Source organism: Felis catus, chromosome F1, assembly GCF_018350175.1.
Source record: "Felis catus isolate Fca126 chromosome F1, F.catus_Fca126_mat1.0, whole genome shotgun sequence".
Lineage (NCBI taxonomy): Eukaryota > Metazoa > Chordata > Mammalia > Carnivora > Felidae > Felis > Felis catus.
This window is the reverse complement of record NC_058384.1, coordinates 66,113,776-66,136,874: the sequence shown is the minus strand read 5'-3', so window position 1 is coordinate 66,136,874 and position 23,099 is coordinate 66,113,776. Positions and strand designations below refer to the sequence as shown.

Below are 23,099 nucleotides of genomic sequence, written 5' to 3'. Positions count from 1 at the left end.
CGCACTGCACCCCTGTGACCTCCCCAGTGCACCCCCACGACCCCCCACTGCACCCCGCATGACCTCCCCACCACCCCCCCACGACCTCCACCGCACCTCCATGACCTCCCCAGTGCACCCCTGTGACCTCCCCACCGCACCCCCACCACCTCCCCACCGCACCCCTGTGCCAGTCCTACTTCCTGGCACCGGTACTGCTTCTCACTCCTCTGCTCCTCCATCCTGTCCCCCCAACTCCCTCCAGGTCCCCACCCAACACCTGCTCACTTACTAGTGGCTCAGGCTTGGGACATGCCCCCGTCCTGGGGTGCCTTCTCACCCCACCTTGGACCCAGCCTTGGACCTTCACCTCACGAAAAGCAGGCTCAGCGCCCCGGCAGGACTGACCCTGGCAGCTTTGTAGCTGCTCAGGTGGGCCCCCTCCCCCCCGACCCCCACTCCTCGTCTATGCCTGGAACAGACCCTCCCCAATGTGGGGAAACGTGTGAGGCGTGCTGGGATCCATCCAGGATGGCTAGAGGGCTTAGTGGGACATAACGGGATTGGGAGAGAACCTGGGCTTCTTCCCTTCTCTCCAGCTGCTCCCAAAGGTGGGTGCAAAGCGACTTTCCATCGAAGCAGCCAGCTTTTCGCAAGGCTCTCTGGTGCGCCCGGCCCGCTCGCCGGGATGCGCCAGGCCCTCCGCCAGGCCCAGGGGATCAGGTGAAGGAGACCGTTTCCGCCGCTGTGGATGGAAAGCTCGGGAGGCATTCCTGGTAATAAGGCGCCGGATGCTTGGACATCCCAGGCGCTGGCTCGGTGGCTATTTTTTTACTTCTTCCTTTTTCCTGAGCGGCAGGTTCATAGTGCTTTTCTGTTCACTAAGCGTTTCTCAGCCCGTTCGCTTGACTGCACCCCCGCCCCGCGAGGGGGCTGTTATCGTCCCCATCGCTCCGAGAGGGGACCCTTCTGTTCTGGAGCCGGGTGGCGCCGGGGAGGGCCGAGGACGCGGATCCGCGCTTTGTCCAGGTGGTTGTGCCCGTTCCGCTGCCCAGCGCCGTCCGCTGAAAGTTGCCCTGCCCGGAGGGCTCGCCTCTCTTTAAGTTGGAATAATGGAGTTGTATCTCTGTGGTCATCTGCTGCAACCTTTATTAAGCACATGATTGTGTCTGGCTCGGCGTGGGTGCGGGGTACGAGGTCCGTGCGGCCAGTCCCTGCCCTCCGGGGCCTGCGGTCTCAGCCAAAGCGCAGACGTGGATGAGCCCGTCCAGGGCCGTGTAGACAGCAGAGTGAAAACAACACCCTAACGCGGGCCGACAGCACAGTCTTTACAAGACTGTGCAAGGCGGGGGTGAGCGCGTTTTCGGGGTGGGGCGGAAGGCCACGGGGTGCGTTTTCGGCAGCCACCCCGATTCTTGCTCATCTTGCTATCACAGAGCCCGTGTGCGCATGCGTCCGTGCGTGCGTGTGCGCGCGCGTACCCCTTCCGGCCGCCAGCGTGCACTGGGCTGGGTGTAAGGCCGGTGGTGACGGGCGTCCTGTGTTCAGGGGGTGATGGGGAAACGTCACCATCCGGCAGTAAGATTCGCTGTCCTCCAGCACCCATCAAGTTTCTCTCTTAACGCTGAGCCCTTATGAGATGGAATGAGCACCTGTAATGTAGGGAGAGAGAGAGAGAGAGAGAGAAAGAGAGAGAAACCCAACAGCAACTTCAAAATCAGAGCGATAGGGGTTTTCATCCTAGACCTGCTAATATTTAGTCACATCCGTGACATCGGGCCACTTATCTGCGCTTTGCCTGAGCCTCGGTTCTGTCGTGTGCAGTTGGGAGAATTATCTGTAGCTCGCAGGGCTGCGCAGAGAGCGAGGTGAGGCTGTGTGTAAAGCGCTCTGTAACCCGATGATGTCATGTGTCTTTGTGAAGTTTTTTTACATTTTTTATTTTTAGCATGGAACGCACGTGGTACCAAATTTTTAAAAAAAGCAGACGGGTACGTGGTGAAATCTCTCTCCCGTGGCTGTCTCCCAGCCACGTTTTGGGCCTCACAGGATCGCTCGGTGGTCATCCCTGTGTTTCAGGAACGGACACTGAAGGCCGGAGAGGCTGAACGGCTTAGCTGAGGTCACCCAGCCGGAAGCCCGGCTCTCACTTCCCGCTGCAGGCTGTGGTCAGAGTGGACCCCGTTGCTGCGTCCTGTGCTTTGGGGGCTGTAATCTCTCTAGAATCTTATGGAGGCCGTTGATTCCCCTGCCCCCCCCCACCCCATGCCATCCAGACCCACGCATAAGATTTCATGTGGCTTCTCCACAACTGGATCCCCAAACTATCCATCCCAGGCCTCTGTGTCCTCTGTGGGGCCCCTCTGGAGAGCCACGGCCGCACACCATCTGCTCCGTGAGAAGCCCAGGGCTCTGGAGCCGGAAGACTTCACGTCTCTGCTCCCCGCCACAGTGTATCTCAGCTTCGTGACCTTGGACACGTCCTTGGGGTTCGAGTTTTCTCTCCCCAAAGAGTTGTCAATTAATATTAAGTCATTTTGGGGGCGCCTGGGTGACGTAGTTGGGTAAGCGTCCGACTTCGGCTCAGGTCATGATCTCACGGATCGTGGGTTCGAGCCCCGCGTCGGGCTCTGCGCTGACAGCTCGGAGCCTGGAGCCTGCTTTGGAGTCTGTGTCTCCCTCTCCCTTCCTCTCTCTCTCTGCCCCTCCCCCCCCAAAGATAAATAATAAACATTAAAAAAACCCATTAAGTCATTTTGCAGCCTCTGAAAGCATAAACAAATCTAAGATGCATTACCCCCCACAAGGCCTGGAGGGAGTGAGAAACGCAGAAGGTAGCTTCATACTTGGAATTTCCCCGCCCCCGGGCCTGGGCCGAAGCCTCTCCTGCCGGGTGGAGGCCATCCAGCCACCCGCCCCTCTCCAATCCTGCACCCAGAATCAAGGCCCCCGTACTGGGTGTGAGCACGACTCACACAGCGTCACGCATCCTGTCACCAGACCTCAGTGCCATCTGCTTGGCCTGGGCCAGGGTGAGCGGCGATCCCATCGTGGAGACGCGTCTCATTAAGAGGACCGGAAGATAGAGTCCCCAAGCCGCCTGGTGGGACCCACGCTGCTGCCTGGGCAAGCGTCCCCTCCCCTCCCCCGTTCATTAATGATCACGGGAGGTTTTATTCCCCCCAACAAAAGTGTTAATTAGACATCGTTCAGAACAGGGATATTACACAGATGAATTAAACCCAGACCAATCAACAAGCCCGCTCTGTGCTTCGGGTCCCCCGAACGAGAAGGGAATGAAGGCGGTAATGGGAGGCAGGCGGTAGGATGTCTACCCTAATACGGAATAACAGGGAGGAAGGTTCTCTTGAGTTCCGCACCGCTTCTGTGTCGGCAGACACCTTTGTCCTTCTGCAGCTCTGTCTTCTCACCGCTTTCTCTTTGTCCCTTTCTGCACCACGCACACGCACGTGCACACACGCCATTAGGATCGTGTTGTTTGCTGCTTCCCTGGTGTCTGGGCCTAGGGCTGGGTCGTCGGGGTGGGGATGGAGAGGCCACCCCAGTCAGGTGACTTCAGTTCCAACCCTCCCTGGGCCGTCCCTCGCCACCTCTCACTGCGGGCGAGGCCTCGATCGTTTAGAGCCAACCGTTTGTCTTCTGGTCAGAAGACCGGGTATATCTTGCTTACACGTTCCGTGGGTATGCAGTAGGTACTCAATAAATACCTGTTGCGTCCGGATGGCTGGGCGACACCCGGAAGCACTTTGTGGCCTGGCAGTGAGTCCCTGGTATTGATCGCCCTCTGTGGGCAGTGTGGGGAGAACTGGGGGGCAGGGTCCCCCTCCAGGGGGTTGGCTAGCGAGGCCCGGAGTCTGTTGACGACGAGCAACGAGGACAAAATGGGCACAGACTGTGAAGCACTTGGCTGGGACGGCGAGCTGGGCAGACCTCAGCGGACGCGCTCACACGGCCCGGAGGGGTGCAGAGGGTGGGTGGACGCTGGGGCGGGTCTGCCGGGCGCCCCGAGGGCAGGCCCGACTCCCCAGCGCCCCACGGCCCGGCCCAGGGTGCGTGCTCCCGTGAGGGTGAGGGTGCATCAGACCCGATGCGACAGGCTGCTAGGGACGTGGAGCCCCCTCCCGTGGTCTCTGGGGTTGGTTGGGTCGGAGGGCATTGAAGGCGCAAGACTTCCCTGAGGAGGGGGATGGAGAGTGGGACCAGAGGTCTGCTCAAAGCCCCCCCACCTCCGGCCGGTCTGAGAGGAGCCGAGCTGTGGCTGTCCCTTTCTCTAGCATCAGATAGTCTACCCTGGAGCGAGACTCCCCCCTGTCTACAAAGCACCCCTTCGCTGGGCACCCCTCTCTTGACGAAACATCCCCAACCTAGGGCAGGACGTCCGTGCCCCCTTCTGAGAGGGCCCCCGCCCGGCACCTGTGGCACCCTGTGCAGGAGACGTCCCCGCTGTGTTGGTCCCCGTCGCTACCCAACTGCACAGATGTTTGAGCCTCGTCTGGAAGCCTGTCACTGCGGGACGCAGCCACAGACTCTTGTCTGGCTCCCGACACGTGGTCACTGGGGCCCGTGGAGCCAACATGAGGTTCTTCTCCCTCCTTCTCCTCTTTGATTCTGGATGCCTCAGTCGCCCACAGTCTCCTCTCTGACAGTTTCCATCCGGGTTCGTACCCAAGTTCTTGACCTTCTTCGTGTCACTGAAACCCAAGCTCTGATAGGCTCCTGAATGATCCCGTTCAGGCTTGACCTCTATATCCCTGAAACCCAAGCTCCGATAGGATCCTGAGTGCATCCCAAACAGAAGGTAATTGTCCAGTCTCTGTTACCTGGTCACCTGGACGTTTTACTCTGTGGTGTGTATGCACATGCAGGTAAGCCACAGGCACGTGAGGTTGTGTCCCTCCCTTGTGACCTGCATGTATTAGAAGCCAGGCCGGGTGCGATCAGACTCACAGTGTGCTCTCACCAGCTGTAGGAGCTTGGGGAGCTCGCCGAACCCCTCCGACATTCGGCCTCCTAGCGCTGAGTTTTATGGTTCAGAAATTAAAAGCAAGAGGACGATGATTTCTGAATCATGAAGCTGTTTGTCAGATGTCAGGGGTGATTACTCCTCGCCAGTTCTGTTAGTCCCTTACCAAGGCAGTCGGGGGCGAGGGAAGGAGGTCCTTGTGGAGGATCCACAGTGCGGTGTGAACATATTCTCAGGTCATGGGGGGCCGCCCAGCCGCTTAACTGCACATCACTCCTTGGTTTCTTATCCCACCGGGTATGGGTGAAGGAAATTGAGGAACGCTGGGGACAGGAGCGTTTAGATCGCCTCTGCTCGGTGTCTGCTACCCGACCAGCATGTATCTGAACTCTGTGTGAGGGAGGGTGTGTGTGCACCTGCGCCATTGTCTTGTCTGTCCTCCTTACATCCTTTTCTTCTAGCTCTTTGGGTGGGGATCCTGTTTTGGATCGGGGAGTTGCAGCGGGATCTGGTAGGAGCCACGGGCCCGGCCTCCTGGCTCGGAGCTCTCCAGGTGCCCTCCCGGCCTCTTGGCAGGGATCAGTTACTGACCATCCGTCAGTTTCTTTTGTCTTTTGGGAGGAAGCCTGTTCAGAGCGGCCCCCTGGGGACTGGGCCCCGGGCAGCGAGTGTCACGGAGAAGGGAGGTCCAGATGCCTGATGGTGGCACGCACCTGCCCGTGGTGAAGGCCCGAGGCCAGGATTCGGGATCCTGCCCGGTGTCTGGCGACCTCCATGCACCAGAGGTGGGGGGCGGGGGTGGTGGTCCCAGGAGGGACGCAGGAGACCCCGGCCTTCACGCTGGGAGGGCAGATACGGAGCACGGACGGAAACCAAGGGACAGAATGAGTATGTAGTGGGTCCTACCCCACACTAGACACTCTGCTAGGTATCCTACTTACTGTTGACCCACTTAATTTAATTCTCCTGGAGCCTTGTTAAATAAAATGACGAATTCTCTTTTCTGGAAGAGGTGCGAAGGCCCAGGGAGGTGATGGTCGAGGTGGGATCAAACCGACCCGTCTGAGCCCTGCTGTGTTCCTCAGTCCTTGTCTCTCTGGCCTCAGGGAACCGCGCTGAGGAGGGAGGGAGGGAGGGAGGCCCGTTCCCGCTCCGCAGCGACCGCGGGGCCATCGGTGGTAACTGGGCCTTGCGGGTGATGGAGCACCGTCTGCATTCCAGCCGGGCCTGTGATTGGGGCGGGGGTGGGGGATGTCCCCGGAAGAGACTTGCTGCCACCCAAACCGTAGGTGTGGATCCCACAGAGCCCCGCGGAGCCAGGGGTCTGGGGCCGCACAGGTGGGTCTCTGCGCCCAGAGGCTACCGTCCGCCCAGCCCCGCCACCGCAGACACCCCGGTGCGGACGGACGCTTCCCTAAGGGAAGCACCAGAGTCGGGGCTCCTGGATCGCTGGGAGTGCTCCGGGATCACCGGGAGTGCTCCTGGATTGCCGGGAGTGCTCCAGGATCGCCGGAACTGCTCCGGGATCGCCGGAAGTGCTCCGGGTTGCTCGTTTTCCTCCCGGGAGGGAGGCTCTGGGGACTTTGAAAGTGGGGGTGTCCGTGGTGACAGTGTAGACGGCGCCCCCTGGAGCACAGAGCCGGAAGAGGGGGACTCAGAACATTTACCAATCCATTCGTTTATGAATCACTGTTCCGGACTTACTTTCTGCCTAACTTATTGGGACGGGCACAGGGGTGAACACAGAGCGCGGGCGTGCACATCAGCCGGTGGCATCCTGGGCAGCCGCGAGGCTGCCGAGGGGGCTCGGGATGTCATGCGCTTCGTGCCCAGGCAGCGGGGCACTCCACTGGGTAACCTGAATTCACACCTGGACCCCTGGTGACGGGCATTGTTAGTCGCTAGGGCCGTCGTCACAAAGCTGCGCTCACGGGGAGGCACAGGGGTGGCTGCGTGGGTTCAGCATCCGACTTCGGCTCAGGTTATGATCTCACGGTCCATGGGTTCGAGCCCCGCGTGGGGCTCTGTGCTGACAGCTCGGAGCCTGGAGCCCGCTTGGGATTCTGTGTCTCCTTGTCTCTCTGCCCCTCCCCTGCTGGTACTCTGTCTCTTTCTGTCTCTCTCCCTTAAAAATAAATAAACAGTAAAAACAAATTTAAAAAACCAACCAAAACACCAAAGCCCCACAGATTGGGCAGCTTGGGATGCAAATTCATCTGCTCACGGTTCTGGAAGCTGCAAGTCCAAGATCAAGGTGCCAGCGGACCTGGTGTCTGTGCCGCAGGCAGACAGCTGCCTCCTCCCCGTGAACCCACGTCGTCTGTCTTCTGTGGGCCCACCCCAACACCTCCTCTTCCCACGCGACACCCGTCAGATTGGGCTAGCGCCCTCCCTCATGGCCTCATAGACCTTAATCACCTCTTTAAAGGCCCTCGATGGGTCACGCTCTGAGGTACTCGGGTTGGGGATTCCGTCTGGAGTATGGGGGACACCTCAGCCCAAGCAAGGGGCACAGAGAACAAGAACAGTTGGAAAGGCTCCTGGGCCCGTCCACACGTGGGCAGGCCCCCCAGGGGCGAGAACGAGTGTGTTTCGGGAGTGGCAGTGGTGCAGACTCTCCCAGACGAGCCACAGCCTGGATGACGGGCCGGGGCCGGTGCGGCCTGGCTCAGCCACTGGGGCGGATGCCCCCCACGTCAAGGGAGGGTGGTGGCTCTCACGTCTTCCGGTCGAAGCTTGAAGCGAGGGAGCCGGGTGGCTGGAGGGCTATAGGGGCAGAGCTGTGAGCCCGGAGCAGGGAGGCCGCGGGGAGGGCTCTGAAGGCTGGCAGCGTCGGCAGGTGCCTCTGAGAAGCTGTGGCCGGTCTGCAGTGAGCCTCCACGGGCTCTGGACTCCGAGGGGGCCTCGGCTACACACAGTCGCAGCTCTGCTGTGGGAGCTGGCTTTCCCACGACGGAAGTCCCAGAAGATGCCATGGCATCCCGGGGGCCACTGGTGCCATGATACCCGCTGATGTCTGGGGACCCGCTGATACCGTGGCAGCAGCAAGTTCCGACATGGGGTCTTCAACACCTGGGCTCGAGTCCCCGTGTTACAGGACCTTAGCCAAGTTACGCCACATCTGAGCTCCGCTCCTCCGTTTACGAAGGACTCCCTCATATCTCCTTCCCTGGAGTTGTGGGCGTTAAATGAACCGGTGTCCGCAAGAGGTTAGCAGCGTGCCCAGTATGCTCCGGTGTTTAATGAGCGAGCGCTATGTTAAATGGTTAGCTCTCAAGCCCTTTCTCTCGCTCCAAACTCTGTCTGCAGCCCCCTCCTCCAGGAAGCACTCTGTAAGCTCACAGGACTCCTCTACTGAACCTGGGCTCCTGAGGCCCCACTTTGGTTTCCCAGGTAGCTTTGGCTTGTCATCCCGAGCGTTCCAGAAACACGGTCTCCAGAGTGGGGGCCTGTCTCCCGTCCTCCCCACATCTGTCCCCGGAGTCCAGCACAGATTCCCCCCGGCAGGGCCCACGGCTGAGCCGGCTGCCCCTCACCCCCGTTGCCTCAGCTGGAAACCGTCCGGGTTCTTGTGTCAGCTAGACGCCGGGCAGGACCGGCCTGCCAGCCGCTCAGAAACTCTGGTGGAGTCGTGGCCTGGCTCTGTGCCCACAGACCTTCCCGGGAGGCTCTCTTCTACCGGCCCCCCCATCTGCCTGGCTGGCGGGGGCGGGAGGCCCGCCCTCTCTTCCCCGGGGCGGGCGACGGACCCGGAGGACAGAGGCCTGTGCAGAGGCCACGTGTGAGCCGAGGCTTGTGCCTCAGTCCACGTGGTGGTGAACTCGGCAGATGTTTACGTGTCTCTGCCACGTGCCAGGCGCTGTTCTAGGCCCCAGAGATGCGCGGTGGGGAGGCGGATGAGGCTCCCCTGGCGTGGCTGGAGGGGGCCGGCTGGACGTGCTGGCAGGAGGTACAGGACGCTAAGCAGACCAACCAGGAACAGGGGCCGTGATGCTGGAAGTAACCAACTTCTGGTCCTTCTGCAGCTTTGCCTCCCTGGGCACTAGGAGAGACCGCGCTCGGCCCTCCGAGATCTCACAAAGGGAAGACTGGACCCAAACGGGGCACCCAGGGTCTGGGGAAGAGGGAGCACCCCGTGTCACATGGAGGAAGCCTTAGACTGGCCCACTCGATAGAAGCACCCCAAGGGACGTGGTGCGTTCGCGGCTGTAACTTCGGAATCTCCAACAGCCGTGCGAAGTAGGTCCGGCCGGTGCGGACCGGCTCCAGAGGGCCGGGCGGGGGGATGGATGTGGACGTCGCAGAAGCGACAGAACTTCTGGACAACCTGAGCGTCCAGCGAATGAGAAGGGCTGCTTCACGAGGCAGCAAGCCCCGCGGCCCGGGAGGCTTCCGGAAGAGCCCGGAGGGCCGTGGGCTGGGCACGCGGGACCGGGGACTTCTGATTGAGGAGCACGTTGGCCAAGGTGACCTCCCCCGTCCCTTCCAACACCGGGCCCTGCCATTCCACGAGCACCGTGCGCGGGCCCAGCCTGCCTGGCCTCACATCATGAATGCCTGGACTTTGCTGACGGTCACTGTGTCTTGCTTGCAGTAGGGCTGTCCATGACGAGCCCTGACGGATCAGCATTAAGAGGGAAAATCGCTTGGAAACGGGCTTCCCTTTCCTGACCCTGCAGCTCCGTCCCCGTTTTATTTTTCCATATCTGATGGCCAACACTTAAATTGCTGGACGCCCCTCATTCCCACCAGTTGGCCGGTGGAGAAAACGATTAGCAGCATTGGCCCGAGACGCGACAAGGGGAGGGGGGTGGGGAGGGCAGGGGTGGCGAGGGGGCTGGGACGAGCGTATGCTCACGTCCCCACATGCCAGGGACCTCTCAGCCCGTGCCCCACACCAGCTCATCAGGCTGGTTTGCCTCCCGATTGTTCTTGGACACAGGGGCTCGGGGTGGGTTGTGCCTCAGCATTGTTCCCCTCGCCTCCCCCACCCCTTCGTGTCCCCTGACGGGCCCAGGTTGTAGATGCAGTCTGGCCAACTCTATCGATTTTCTGTTTCTAGGCCTTCTTGCCGAGCGGCCTGGCATTACCACCCCTGGTGGTGTGGGTCTCAGAGGCAGGTCCCAGAAGGCGAGGGATGTGTCTGTCTTGTTCTTTGTAGGGAGCCGTGCTTGTCACCTGTGGGTGTTGTTGTTATGTTTCGTGGTTTGTTTTGATGTGTTTGGTGTTTGGTTTTCGGTAACCATGCCGTCTCCTTGAGGGCTGTTGGTTTGCTTATAAAACAGAGCTCCGAAGAGAGCATCCGGTTGATGCTGGGAGCAGGAGGCGGGGTCCCCCAGGTGGGTCTCCTCCGGACAGTCCCTCGTCGCGGCTCACCCTGGGGAGTGATGTAACCCTCAGTGCCTCCGTTCGCTCACTTGTGTGTCTGTAGATTAACCATTTACGGGGGACCTTGCAGGAGCCCATTCCTGGGCTTGGCCTCCAGGAACGTAGATCTGAGTAGCCGTACGTGTAACCAGGGGTGTAGACCGGCGCGTGCCGTAGACACAGCAAGGAGGCCCCATAACGGAGGTAGGAGGCAGTGGGGTGGAGGAGAAAGACCAGGGACTCCAGAGTCCGACGGACTGGGGTTCGAATCCCCACTCTTGCTTTCACTGGTTCTGTGATCTCCTTGAGCCGTGGTTTGTGGAGACATTAACGTCTGTCTTCCAACACTGTACTGAGGAGGAATTAAACTAGATCATGCAGCAGCATCAGACCCCATAAATATGGGTCCCCCCTCCCCTGTCTGGGCGAGTATAACAGGAGTGGCTCATTTTGCCTGGAGGGCTTCACGGTGGGGGGTGGGGGGTGGGGGAGGCCGTTGAGCTCAGAGCAGGGATGGAGGGGATAGTTGCTTCAGCATTTCCTTAACCCAACCCAGTAGGGAAAAGACTGGGCCGCTTCAGAGAAGGAGGGCTGCTGCGTGCTGGGGGTGGGTGGCCAGAGGCAAGGCGGGGAAGGGGGAGGGGGCCTGGCTGTGAAGGGCCTTGGGTGTCCAGCTAAAGATTTTGAATCGTATCGTGAACAGCAAGGACGTAATGGAGTTTAGAAAGCAGTGAGTTATGGACTCGATTTAGTGTTTTGGGATCATAACTCGGGGGGGGGGGCAACGTGGAAGCCAGAAGGAGGTGTGGAGGAGGGGAGAGACAGCAGGGTGATGACCGACAGTCAGTCAACAAACGCTTATTGAGCAGTTATTATGTGCCAGGCACTCTACAAAGCTGAGTGAGGTAGGATCCCTGAGGGAGAGAATAGAGGACACGCTCTGGAGAGACGCACGGGTTGGAGGGAGCCTGAGTGGGGACAGCCAGTGAAAGGCTGTGGACAAGGCTGGCATTCCTCCGTGCAGATGTCATTCACACTGACAATTCACGGTGTGGCAGGCGGTCCTGGGACTGAGATTGTCCAGGAGACCGAGTGCCAGTTAGAACCAGGGACGCTCAGGAAAAGTATTTTGGAGTGGGAACTGATCATGGATTTGAGGCAAAGATTGAGGGGAGGAGGAGATCCAGGCCCCCTAGGGAACGGCCCCTCGCGGGGGGTGACAGCAGGCCGGGGATCTAGCAGGGGGAGACTGCTGTGGGCCGGGCTGGGAGTCTGGGCTCTCCCCTCCGCTGTCTGGGGCGGGCCTCTCCTCTCGGGAACCCAGGGCCTTCACAGAGGCTCGTACGACTTGCTGCACTGCCCAGCACGGCCAGCGCTCGGGAGGTAGGGGGGAGGGCCGGGGACAGGAAGAGAGCTCTTCATAAACCAGAGACCGAAGAGGTGAGGTCCGGGCAAGACGGTGGTGGTAGGGCCTTTCCCCGGGGACAGGTGAGTGAGTGTGTGTTAAGTCAGATGGTAACTGAACAAGGCTTCCAGGTGAGGGGGGCATCCAGGGTGGGGGGCAGGCGGCCCCCGTGCCTCCCAGCTGCTTCCCATTTCTTGAGGGGGCGGGGCGGGGGGCCGCAAATGTTCTTTAACACGGGCAGTAGGCTGCGTCCTTGGTTGTGCGTGGCGCCCCCTGTAAGCTGGGCCTCGGTCGCCCACGTGCTGCCATAGGGGAGGCGGCCCCTCCCTCCGGGTGCTTTGGGGACAGAAGCCGCTGCCGTGTGCAAGGGGCCACCCGCTGGGACAGCGGCCAGCAGCGTTCTCTGGGTGTCCCCCGAGTGCCGGGCCCTGCTCCGGCTGGACCCGTGCACACGGCCTCGCCACAGAGTCATCTCCACCCGAGGTCAGCTCGTGTGCCCCTTCTTCCTGACGGGCTGTGCGCGGGCCTGTTGCCTTACCGAGTGTCCTGTGAAGGACTGACATTCGTCGTGCGGGCAGGCGGATGGTGGGGAGACCGCGAGCTGCGTGCAGATCCACGGGGGGAGAGTGCGTGGAAAGCGCCTTTGAAACAAACACGGGCACAGGCAGGGCACCAGCTGGCACCGCTCCTCTCCCGGGGGAGGACCGCAAGCGGACTCCGGGCCGCCCCGTCCTCCTGTTTGCCTCCGCCCTGCCCCGGGCCCCTGCGCACTCCCTTCCCCCCTGCCCCACGGCCTCGCCCCAGCCAGGATCAGATATGGCCTTTGTCTTCATGCCTCGCCGCTCCCTTTCAGGGATAAAGGCCTCCGTGTCTGGGAACACTGACAGTCCAGGGGACCCCAGGGGGCAGGGCTCCCGCCTTTTCTCTGAATCTATTGCCACTCTCCTCTGCCACCTGCCCCGTGCCTGGGCACCTCATCGCGGTGAAATTGCAGGGGCCACCGGGGAGGCTTCTGCCTTCTCGGGTCCCCGCCTTCCGGGAGGAGAGGAAACAGAGCGGAAAACGTGCCTCCTGGAGAGGCAGTGAGGAGGCCGGGCGGGGGGCCGTGAGCCTCAGGAACAGGGTGAGGCTTCCTGGCCGGCTCCCCCCCAGCTGCCACCGAGACCAGCCGTGGGGTGCCACAGGGCGCCGGGGCCCCTGGCAGCCCGTGCCCGGTGGCTGTGGCCACGTGGACTGCGTGGATCCCCTCCCAGGGGCGGGAAGGTGCCCTGCCAACTAGGGTAAGGCGAACTGCGGGCCTCGGTGTGGACGACAGAGGGCTAGAGCAGCTTCAAGTCACTCCACTAACACCTGCCTCTGACGCAGCGTGCTGGACGGCTAAGCACGCGCCCGCCTCTACCCGCCTGGTCCTGGCAGTCGCGGGTGAAGACGTTGAGGCCCCGAGGGGCGGCTCGCCTGTGCACAGCCACGTTGCCGTTGAGGCGGTACAGCCCGGAGGTTAGGAGGACGCCCTTGGACGCCAGAAGACCCAGACCTTAACCCTGTTTTGCCGTCGTAGCACCATAAGGAAGACGAGGTTGATTGCTTGCCGCGTAATGGGGAGTGTTGAGGATTCCGTGAGACCGTCCGTGTACGGTGATGCGCGTCCTGTCTGGAACGTTCATTCGTCCGTTCAGCAGGTATGAATCGGATGCCACCTTGGTGCGGGCACGGTGCTACCCGCTGGGCCCACAAGAGTGGGTGCGGCGGACGGGGACCCTGTGCTCCTGGAGCAGGGACTGTCTGCACGGCCCGAGGGGCACCCTGTGCACAGAGCATCATGTGAAAGGCGGCTAGAAAAAAGTGGCAAAGGGGCGCCTGGGTGGCGCAGTCGGTCGAGTGTCCAGCTTCCGCTCAGGTCGTGATCCCGCGGTTCGTGAGTTCGAGTCCCAGATGGGGTTCACCGCTGTCAGCGCAGAGCCTGCTTCGGATCTCTGTCCCCTGTCTCTCTGCCCGTCCCCTGTGTGTTCGCTCTCAAAACTTAGCTTAAACACGAAGGGGCATAGCCGGAGGTGAACCCCCTGCTGTCTGCCTCCAGTGCTGGGTGTGACATTCTCCCTGGACGAAGAGGAGTTCCTCTGCACCGTCCTGGGGGACCCACGCCAGGCAGTGTCTGTCCTTTCTGGACACCCGGCTCAATGGGAAGTAGGCCAACTGGACGGTAGTAAAGCTTCTAGAAACCGTAACACTCATTGTTATTCATCTCGTATCCTTAAAGTACCAGGCGCTTTTTCTGGGCGCTGAGGATACAGCAGTGAGCAAAATGTGTGTGTGTGTGTGTGTGTGTGTATGTGTGTGTGTGTGTGTGTGTGTATTTCTACCCTCACAGATCTTACAAGGCTTCGTGTCAGGGAAGGAGACGATAAACAAATTAATACATAAAATAAAAGGTAACTTGGATATTGATATGCGCTATGGGAGTAGTAACACAAGAGAAGGGGCTTCCGGAATGTCGTGGGCAGTTGTGCAATTTTAAGTGATGTGGTTCGGTAGGAACTCACTCAGAAGGTGGTACTTGACACAAGGTCTGAAGGAGGGAAGGGAACAGACATACCAGGGGGAAGCGTTCCTGGCAGAAAGAACAGTAAATGCAAAGGTCCTGAGGTTGGAGGGTCCCTGCTGCGTTTGAGGAAATCCAGTATAAATGTACCAAAGTGAGCAAGGGAACGAGTGGTAGAAACAAGGTGTGTGTGTGTGTGTGTGTGTGTGTGTGTGTGCGCGCGCGCACGTGTGTGCATATACAACATGCACGTGCACGCAAATCGTGAGGGGCCACACGCACGCCCTGTAGTTCTGACACTAACCATCCAGAGTTAGCTCAGACTCCACGTGTTCAGGGCACAGCCCCAGCCAGGGTGGGATCCCAGGCCACCTCCTGAGCGCCCTTCTAACCGCGGCCCCCTCAGGGGCCAGGAACGACTCTAACTTGGCAAAGTGCCTTCCTTACAGCTCTGCTAGAAAGGATGCAGATCGGGACCAACCCGATGAGGAGAGGAGCCCCCACTGCCCTCCCTGCAGAATCAGGACATCACCCTCCCAGCACACGGAAGAGTTCACCAACTGGAAAGTTCCCCTGAGCCTCAGTGTCCAGTGTTTATTGGGGTTTGGTGAGTGAATCACCGGCCCCACGATGGAACCCACTGAACCCTCTTCCTCTCCCGGGTCTCAGCAGGTCAGGCTGGTGTCTGTGGCCCGGAGACCCAGCCCACCGACCCCGTGGCTGGTCCACCAGCAGTCCCAGCCCCCACCCAGACTCACTTCCTTAGCACAAACCCAGGTGTGGTCCAAGAGCCCAAAGACACCCTTATCACTGGGGAAGTTCCAAGACTCGAGAGCCTCTGTCCCAGGAACCCAGTTCCAGGACCAGACAAGTGGTTAGGGGACAAGAACCTTGAAGGAATCACAAGGACCCGGGTTTTCACTTCGAATGAGATGGGAAGTCAGTGCTGGGTTCTGAGACCTAATTTCTGTGTTAACAGAGTCACTCCGGCTGCTGTGTTATGAACAGACTGTGTGCGGACAGGGGACCCATCCGGTGGCTCCTGCGGACGGGGCTCGTCTCTGGAATTATTTGAGGATTAGAACCGGCAGGATGCACTGATGGAGGGGAAGCAGTGGGAGGGAGGAAGGGAAGGGCAGAGAACGGAGCTTGTCTTGAGGACCCGGAGGAACAGGGTGCTCTTTGCTGCGGGGCCCAGGTTTGGGGGAGGAAGATGGGGAGCTCCGATTTGGAGGGAAGTGGGAGATGCCCGTGGAACACACAAGTGCAGCCGTGAAATAAGTGTCTTGGCCCAAGCGGCTGGAGCTGGTGGGGGGCGGGGGTCTGAGCTGGCTGGAGGCGGTGGGTGTGCGCCCGGTGAACTCGGCAGGGAGCGAGGGCAGAGGGGACCACAGCAGGCACAGGACCAGGGTGAGCCCCGGGAGAGCGCCAGGCCGCCAAGCCCCGGGGGCAGCGGCCGGCCGTGCCAGATGCTGCTGGTCCGTGCAGCAAGGTGGGAGCCAAGGTGAGGGTGGATGTTGGATGTAGCCGCTTGGGGGTCCTTGGTGACCTTGACCCCGGAAACCGTGGCGTGGGGCCCCGGGAGGAGAGCCCCGCGTGCAGCAGCTCGTGGTTTGCTGTGAGTGGAGAAGCGGGGCGGGAGCCGGGCCAGGGGAGGACACCCAGCCGGCGTGTGCGCAGGGCCCGCGGGGAGGAAACAGCAGTTTAAGAACGCGGGCTGTCTGGTCACGAGAAGAGGAGACTCTGGGGCACGTCATAACTCTGCTCACATGCTTGAAGCACTGTCATGTGGAGGAGAATTAGATTCATTTTATGTGACTCTAGAGAGAGGAACCAGCCCCGGCGGTTAGAGGCCGCGGACGGGGTGGGGGGGGGGGGGGCCTGCAGGGCCGCCGAAGGGAGAATTTGTGCACCTGCTCGTTGACTCGCTGAAGACAGCCACGGTGCGTGCCTCCTGTGTGCGTGACACTGGCCTGGGCGCCCGGGGTCGAGCCCTGCGGGGGACTCAGCCCTTCGGGCTGGCGGGGAGGGCGACCCCCCCGGGGTCCGCCTGGGGAGGTGGTGCGGAGAGAGGTCAGGCTGTGCGGGGGAGCCGCGAAGGCTCGTGGAGGCCGGTCACCTTCCGATGACTGAGAACCTGTTTGGCTTAAATAAATGAGGCTTAAAAAGGTACTTGAACCTCAGTTATCAGGTACATTTTCTGGATGGCTAGGCCGTGTAGTTACAGCCTTAATAACAACGAGGGCTGAGAGCTGGGTGCCGCTTTGTCGTTTACGGAGCACACGTGATCCCGCCCAGATCGCTCTGCTGTCCCTGTTTTCTAGTTGGGTGAACTGAGGCTCAGCGCGGTGAGCCTTGCCCGAGGTCGTCATTGCTACAGAGCCGGGGCCACAGCCACGTTCCCGAGTCCCCGGTCCCCTGTGCACGTCCTTCCCGGAGCGGCCAGGGGCTCGGCCACACTGGTTATAACCTGCCCTGACCCGCGCACACAAGTGTTTCAGGGCCAGGGTTCGGGTGTCCTGTGGAATGTTCCATAAGCCGTGCCCCCTCCCCGGTGTGGCTCCCACAGAAATGATCTGCTCTGAGTCCTCTGCCCAGGACTTTCCTGCGCCTCCCCCGGCCCCGACCCTCCCTTTCTCTTGAGCAAGAGATCTCTGGAGCCCAAGAGCAACCTAGCCCTGGGCTTCCGCGGGCTTCCTCCACCGGCACTCCCGTCCTTGGCTCCTTGGTGCCGATGACACTTATCAGGTCCCCGAGATCAAAAAGGGTGAGGAATCCAAAAATGAAATAAGAAAGATGGAAGGATCAGGCAATCATCATCATCATAACAACTAAAACTTGCCTGCGGCTTAGTCTCTGTGAGGAAATACTGATGTCACGTCCGTTTTACAGACGAGGACACTGAGGCACAGAGACGTGAAGCCCATGGTCCCAGGCTGCACAGCAGAGCTGGCTACTGACCAACTTAGCTCCTAGATGCGCCTGCCTCCCGTGAGAGGAAGAGGGGAGAAGCAGAGACCAGGAATGGTTTCCATCCAGCACGATTTTTCGAGCCTCCGGTGTACGAAGCCAGGAGGGAAGAAATAGATGTAGTTCCTGCCCCCAGTGAACCCACGGCTGCAGACTCACCCAGCATCAAAGCGGGAAGGGATCTCGGAGCTGTCGCCCAAAGTGGGACACAGAAAGGTGCAGAGAAACACCTAGAAGGAAAAGGGAACACACACCTTTGCTCGTGTACAAAAATAACATAAAACACACAAGTCAGCAGTTCAACACAGGCCCTGAACAGCCGTGACCGTGCATCTGTCACAGCCAATACACGTGCGGTGGGGCTGGGGCACAGTCCTCGCCCCGCAGCTGGAGGAGGAATTGCAGGGGTAAGAAATCTTATGACATTGACCACAAGCGCAGGAAGCATTTACTGCCTTTGAGAAAGAACGAGTGGGCTGGTTTGGGAGTGGAGCTCACTCTCGGGAGAGAGGCAGCAGAGATGCTAAGCCGTGTGGCAGAAGCTCGGGGGTGTGGAGGGGGGGCTATCAGGGAGAGCTTCTTGGAAGAGGGGGCATTTGCATGGCACAGAAGAAGAAAAACTTGGGTTAGCAAGTGAGGAGACAGAAGGAATAAAATGTATTTGTAGGGCGAGGTAGGAAGAGAAGATTAACTTTGGGGTTCAGTTCAATTCCACAAGCGTTAGTTGAGCGTCTACGAGGAGATGGGCGTCCTTGCTCAGTACAAGGCTGGATTGCAAACAGTGTCTGTCCTGAGGTGCTTGTAGCTCAGTGCTTCTCAGTCCTAGGGCTGTAAGTACCCTGTGAGCTCAGTGCTGTGCAGGCTGGGGATCCGGGAAGGCTCCTGGGGCCCTGAGCCTGAACTGCTCTTGGAGGAGGAAGAGGGGGGGAGCCCGGTGGCAGGGGAGGGGAGCATGCAAGTTGGAGGGCTGAGGCAGGATGGGCACGGAGACCCCTGGCATGCTGGGGTTTCTGCAAGGCGGAGCGCATGTCCTGGAGAACAGAAGACACTGTGGGAGCAGTGAGGTTGGCCGGGACCTAAGCTAATTTGAGCTTCGTCCGAGGTCACTGGGGAGCCACTGAAGGTTTCACACGGGGTGGTGATAGATTTGTGTCTTAGGAAGATCATTCTGGCAACTGTGTGGAGAATGGATTTAAGGGGCGTGAGCTGGAGGCGGGGGAACCAGTCAGGGGTGTTACCATTGTCCAGGGAGCAAAGAGGGGGCTTCAGGGAGGGGAGTAGGTGTCGGGGACAGGGATGACCGAGACCTGTTGAGGAGGCATGTCTGGTGCTGGCTGGCGCGAGGTAAGCCAGGAGGGGTCCGCGGCGAGTGCCCGGTTTGGGTGCGGGCGGAGTAGTATTGGGGTCAGTGGGCAGAAGGACCAGGAAACCAGGCTGAAGGTGCTCGGGTCACAACAGCCACTGCCCGCTTGTGACGAGGGCTGGAGGCACAGTCACAGCCCTCTTGGACTGAGCTGACCTCATGTTCCAGTGAGCACTCCCTGGGAGCCCCTGCTTGGGGGCCGTTGGCCGGTTTTGAGGTTTAAAGCTGAAAATCAGTGTCTGGAGGGGGGGCTCGGGGAGAGGACTGTGTGTGGCTGGAGAGAACATCCAGAGCATCTGTCCGAGAGTTCCCGGGCCCCAGGGCCTTGGCACCTGCCACGGGCAGTGCTCCTGGGCTCCAGCTCAGCCCCTCCTGCAGCCTCCTGGTGAGAGTAGAGGCTGAACCCCAATGCCCTCCGCCCCAGGGTTCTGCAGGGGCCAGGGATGTCAGAGAAGGGGCTCGGAGGCTACCAGAAAGACGGGACGGGATCACTGATTACAGCAGGAGCCACATGACCTTGGGAGGCCGCTCAGCCCTCAGAGTGGAACACCTTCAGTGTTCAAGGGACCTTTCTGGTGCTGGGGTACAGCCTGCACCCGAGGCACCCAGAGACACCAGAGCTGTGCTTCTGGCTTTGCTGGTGACCGTCACTGCACCTCTCTGGGCCTCGGGTTCCCCACCTGTGAAATGAGAGGGTTGGTCTCTTCCGGCCGTGACGTTCCGAGACTTGGGAATGCGGTCGGACAGCGGCTGTCCAGCTGGCCCATCCTGCCCTCACCATGTTCGCTTTCCCAAAATTGTACCTTCTCCTGATTCCTTCCTGGCTGCCTCCCCTTCCTCCTGCTTCAGAGATGGACATGTGCTCAGCAGTGCTCAGAGCGGAGGCCTCTCTCCAGCCTTCAGCGCTGGCTGACGGCCCTCGGCTCTTTGATGGTGGCCCTGGGGGGGGGGCCCGGCGGGGCCGGGGGCCCTCAGACGGCCCGGTGCGGTGGTGAGGTTTGCTCACATTCACATTCTCCTGCGTTTGCAGTCGTCCTGCCTCTGAGCCCCTGCTCGTGCTGGTCCCTCTGCCTGGAAGGGCATCCTCTCCTTCCTGCAACAGGGAAGACACCACAGCCCTGACTCTGGCTCCTCCCCCCCGCTGCCCCCCCCCCCCCCCCCCCCGTGGTCATCCACAGTTGCAAACAACGAGCTGTTCTTATCAGGGTTGGGTCACACCACAGATAACCTATTTTAGGGAGACGAGGAATGGCTGGTATATTATGGTGTTGAGTGTGTGTGCCCCTCACGTCTGCCTCACAACTGAACGCTGCCAATACCCGCCACGTGGCCACCGGGGCACCGACACTGGACTTCCGGTCACCTCCTCTTTGGGGGCCGCACAGACGCAGACTCTCTCTCCTCCCCCCTCCCATCCTCCCCTCCCTGACTCAGCCCCCCTCTTGCCTGCGCTTTCCCTGGGTTGGGTGCACAGCAGCCTTTCTCAAGTCCGCCCTTGAGGCCCCCCCACCGCCCGGAGGATCAAGTCCACATGCCTCAGAATGACCTTGGATGGCCGCCAGGCCACCCCCACCGTGCCTGCCTCTCCGGGATTCCCAGATCGGGATCCACTGCCTGGCGACCCACACTGAGGACCATCCCCCTCCGCTTCACGTTCTCCCAACCATTAAATCCTGTTGATTCTGCCTCTCCATGCATTTCAGATCTGTTCCATTTCTCTTTATCCGCTGTCTTAGTTCTGCGTGCTTATAACTTCTCTCCAGGAGCCGAGCCACAGCTCCCCCGGCTGCCGGCGGGGCTCTCCAGGCTTTACCCCTCTCAGCCGCTGTCACCGAATCCCAGGGCTGCCCTGCAGCCGGCAGGTAGAACGACACAGGGCCCGGCCCAGCCCGCTGGTGCTCTCTGTCCCGTCAGAACCGCGTGGAGAGGCCACGGTCCAGCAAAGACCCTGCCTCCCGGCCTTTGCTCACATACATGCTCTTCCTGGAGGGTCTCCCCCACCCCCGCGGTGGGCTTCCCCATCTGCTTGGTGGGCACCCCCCACTTTGCGAATCTTAGTCCCCGTGAAGCCTTCCTGGTGGCCAGCCGACCCCCCAGGCCAAAGCCACTCTCTCTCTCTGAGTCCATTGCACCCCTTCCGTACTTTATCACTGCAGGCACCTGTAGCCCCGTGTTGCATTCACGTGCGAAGGTCTGTGCTCCCGTGGACATTCCTTGGGAGCAGGAGGCGGGTGGGATTCTGCTGCCTGCCTGCAGCCCCCAGCACAGTGGCTGACGCCTGGGAGGGTCAGGGTGCATTCAGGGTGGAGGGCGGGGGTGAACGAGTGCATTCAAGACCTGCCACAACCTGATCCCACTCTGCGTGGCCTGTAATGTCCCACAAGCCGTACGAACGTGGAACCTGATAATTGCCACGCACATGGAACTTGCAAGTCCGTTTAAGGGGATTATCACTTTTAATCCTGACAGCCCTGCCCTTCGACAAATGCCCAGAGCTCCGGCCACGCGGGACTGGCCCCCACACACACCGCGCACTGCCCGGCCTTTGTCTTCGATGTCCTTTGTGCCCAGAATCGCTTTGTCTCTGTGCCTGCGGGTATGAGGCTTCATCTCGCCCCCTACGCAGTCTCTTCCCCAAATCACTCTCTCCTCCCCAAATCACTCTCTCCTCTTCCCCACGATCAGGATTAATCATTTCTCTCCTAAACACCAAAGCCGATGACTGGCCTGAACCTTATCTTTAGCAAAAGCTATTTATTATAAATGCCTCAAGAGCAAGGCTGTGCCCCGTTAATCTCCTTATCTCCGTGGTGCTTACTATAAACTCTGGCACACAGTAGGTCCCCGAGACTTATTGCTGATTCGCGTGGAATAGAATTGAGCGGAATTGTCCAGGCTTCAAAGTTCTTCCAGGTTTGGCCGGAAACAGAGGCAGAAAGCCATCAAGGTGGCAGGGACGGGCTGGAGGACCGAGGGCGGGCTGCCTCGGCTCTACAGGACCCCTTCCGCAGAGGCCGTTGACGAGATTTCTTGCCGACCAGTTGCCTGTGGATGTTTGCGGAAGCGTCATTATCGCTATTATTTAATTTTTGATTCCCCCGGACGGCGTGCTGAGTGCTGTGCCCGTGGCCGAGCTAAGCCCGTGCCGGGAGCTCGTCTTGAGCGGCTCTCAGAGCTGTTCCTGGTCCCCAGAGACTCACTTGTGAAAGGCACAGGCTGGATTGGGGCGCTGTGGGGGGGGGGCAGGGGGGAGACCGCAGAGAGGGAGCCACCCCGGTTCCGATTTCCAGCAGGAGTGCTGCTGTCGCTACCGAAACCCGCGCCCGCCAACTCGCTGGCAGAGTTCCTGGTCGCCCCTCTTCCTCCATTCTGTGCCGTTCACAGCTAACGTATATTTCATCGAGAGGTCCCTGCAGAGAGGCCCGTGCCCGGAGGCTGGGCCTACACTGACGGGGAAGGCAAGGCTCCTGACCGGTTTGCTGCTTCCGGTGTGCGTGGAGGCAGGGGTGATGGATGAGGCCCCCCCCGCTTTCCCAGAGTGCCTCCCCGCTCCTTCGTGGGCCCTCTCGATGCCCCCTGTCCCGTGTCCCCCCGCCTGCCCTGGCTCTGAGAGGGGGAGCTCGCCCCTGACTGTGCCACCTGCCCTCCCTTGAGTGCATGGGAAGGGGAAGCCCGGTGGTCGGCCTCAAGAAGGTGGGGGCAAGAGAGGGCTGGGCTCAGGAGCGGAGGGAGACTTCTCCGTTTCCTTCTGCACACCCACAGCTCACGTCCTTGGCTTGTGGGGCTCTAACAGATCTGGGTTTCGAGGGACGGGCGGCCCGGGGCCCTGAAGACAGGGGTCTGCTCAGCAGCCAAGGAGAAGCCCCCTCCGCGGGCAGTCACCCCCCGAGGCAGAAGCGGCCGCCCCTCCCTGTGCCCTGGCTGCCCAAGCACCGTCTCGGGAATGCCAGCACGCCGTTCGTCTGTGGGCCTGCAAATACTTTATTGGCATCTCGTGGTGTTGAAAGTCATGTAATTATGAGTAGAATTTATATGTCGCCAGGGTTGCCCGGGCGCCCTCCCTCCCTGCGCCTCCTTCCAGGCACTGCAAATACCGAAGGCTGGCTTAGAAAAGAATCAGACATACCCGCCTTTATGTCTATGCACCCTGTAGATAAGGTTTTAATTGAAAATTGGTTCCTCTGGTCCCTGTGCCTAATTACAAGCTGCCCACCCTGGCCCCGAGCACAGAGACCAGCCCAGCACCTGCAGGCCAGAGCGAGGCGGGTCCCTCGAGGGGGCGGGTCCGAGAGGGGCTGGGGGTGACTGGCAGCCTCCCTGTCCCCCCCCCCCGTCCACCACCAGCGCCTTCTCGTTTCTTACCCAAGAGTCAGCGCTGCCCTGGCAGGCAGGGCTCTCCCTCCCCTCCCTCCTTCCTCCCGGTCCCGTGGCTGGCGACCTCGAGTGGGGACAGGACCCAGCTCGCAGCTGGCTTCCTCCTCCCTCTGCCTGG

General features: G+C 60.5%; 1 protein-coding gene across 5 annotated transcripts in view; it reads left to right on the top strand.

The window, feature by feature from the left end:
• Positions 1-23,099, top strand: part of KIRREL1 (kirre like nephrin family adhesion molecule 1) — a 99,254-nt gene that overhangs the window by 38,764 nt on the left and 37,391 nt on the right. The gene's annotated exons all lie outside the window — the stretch shown is intronic.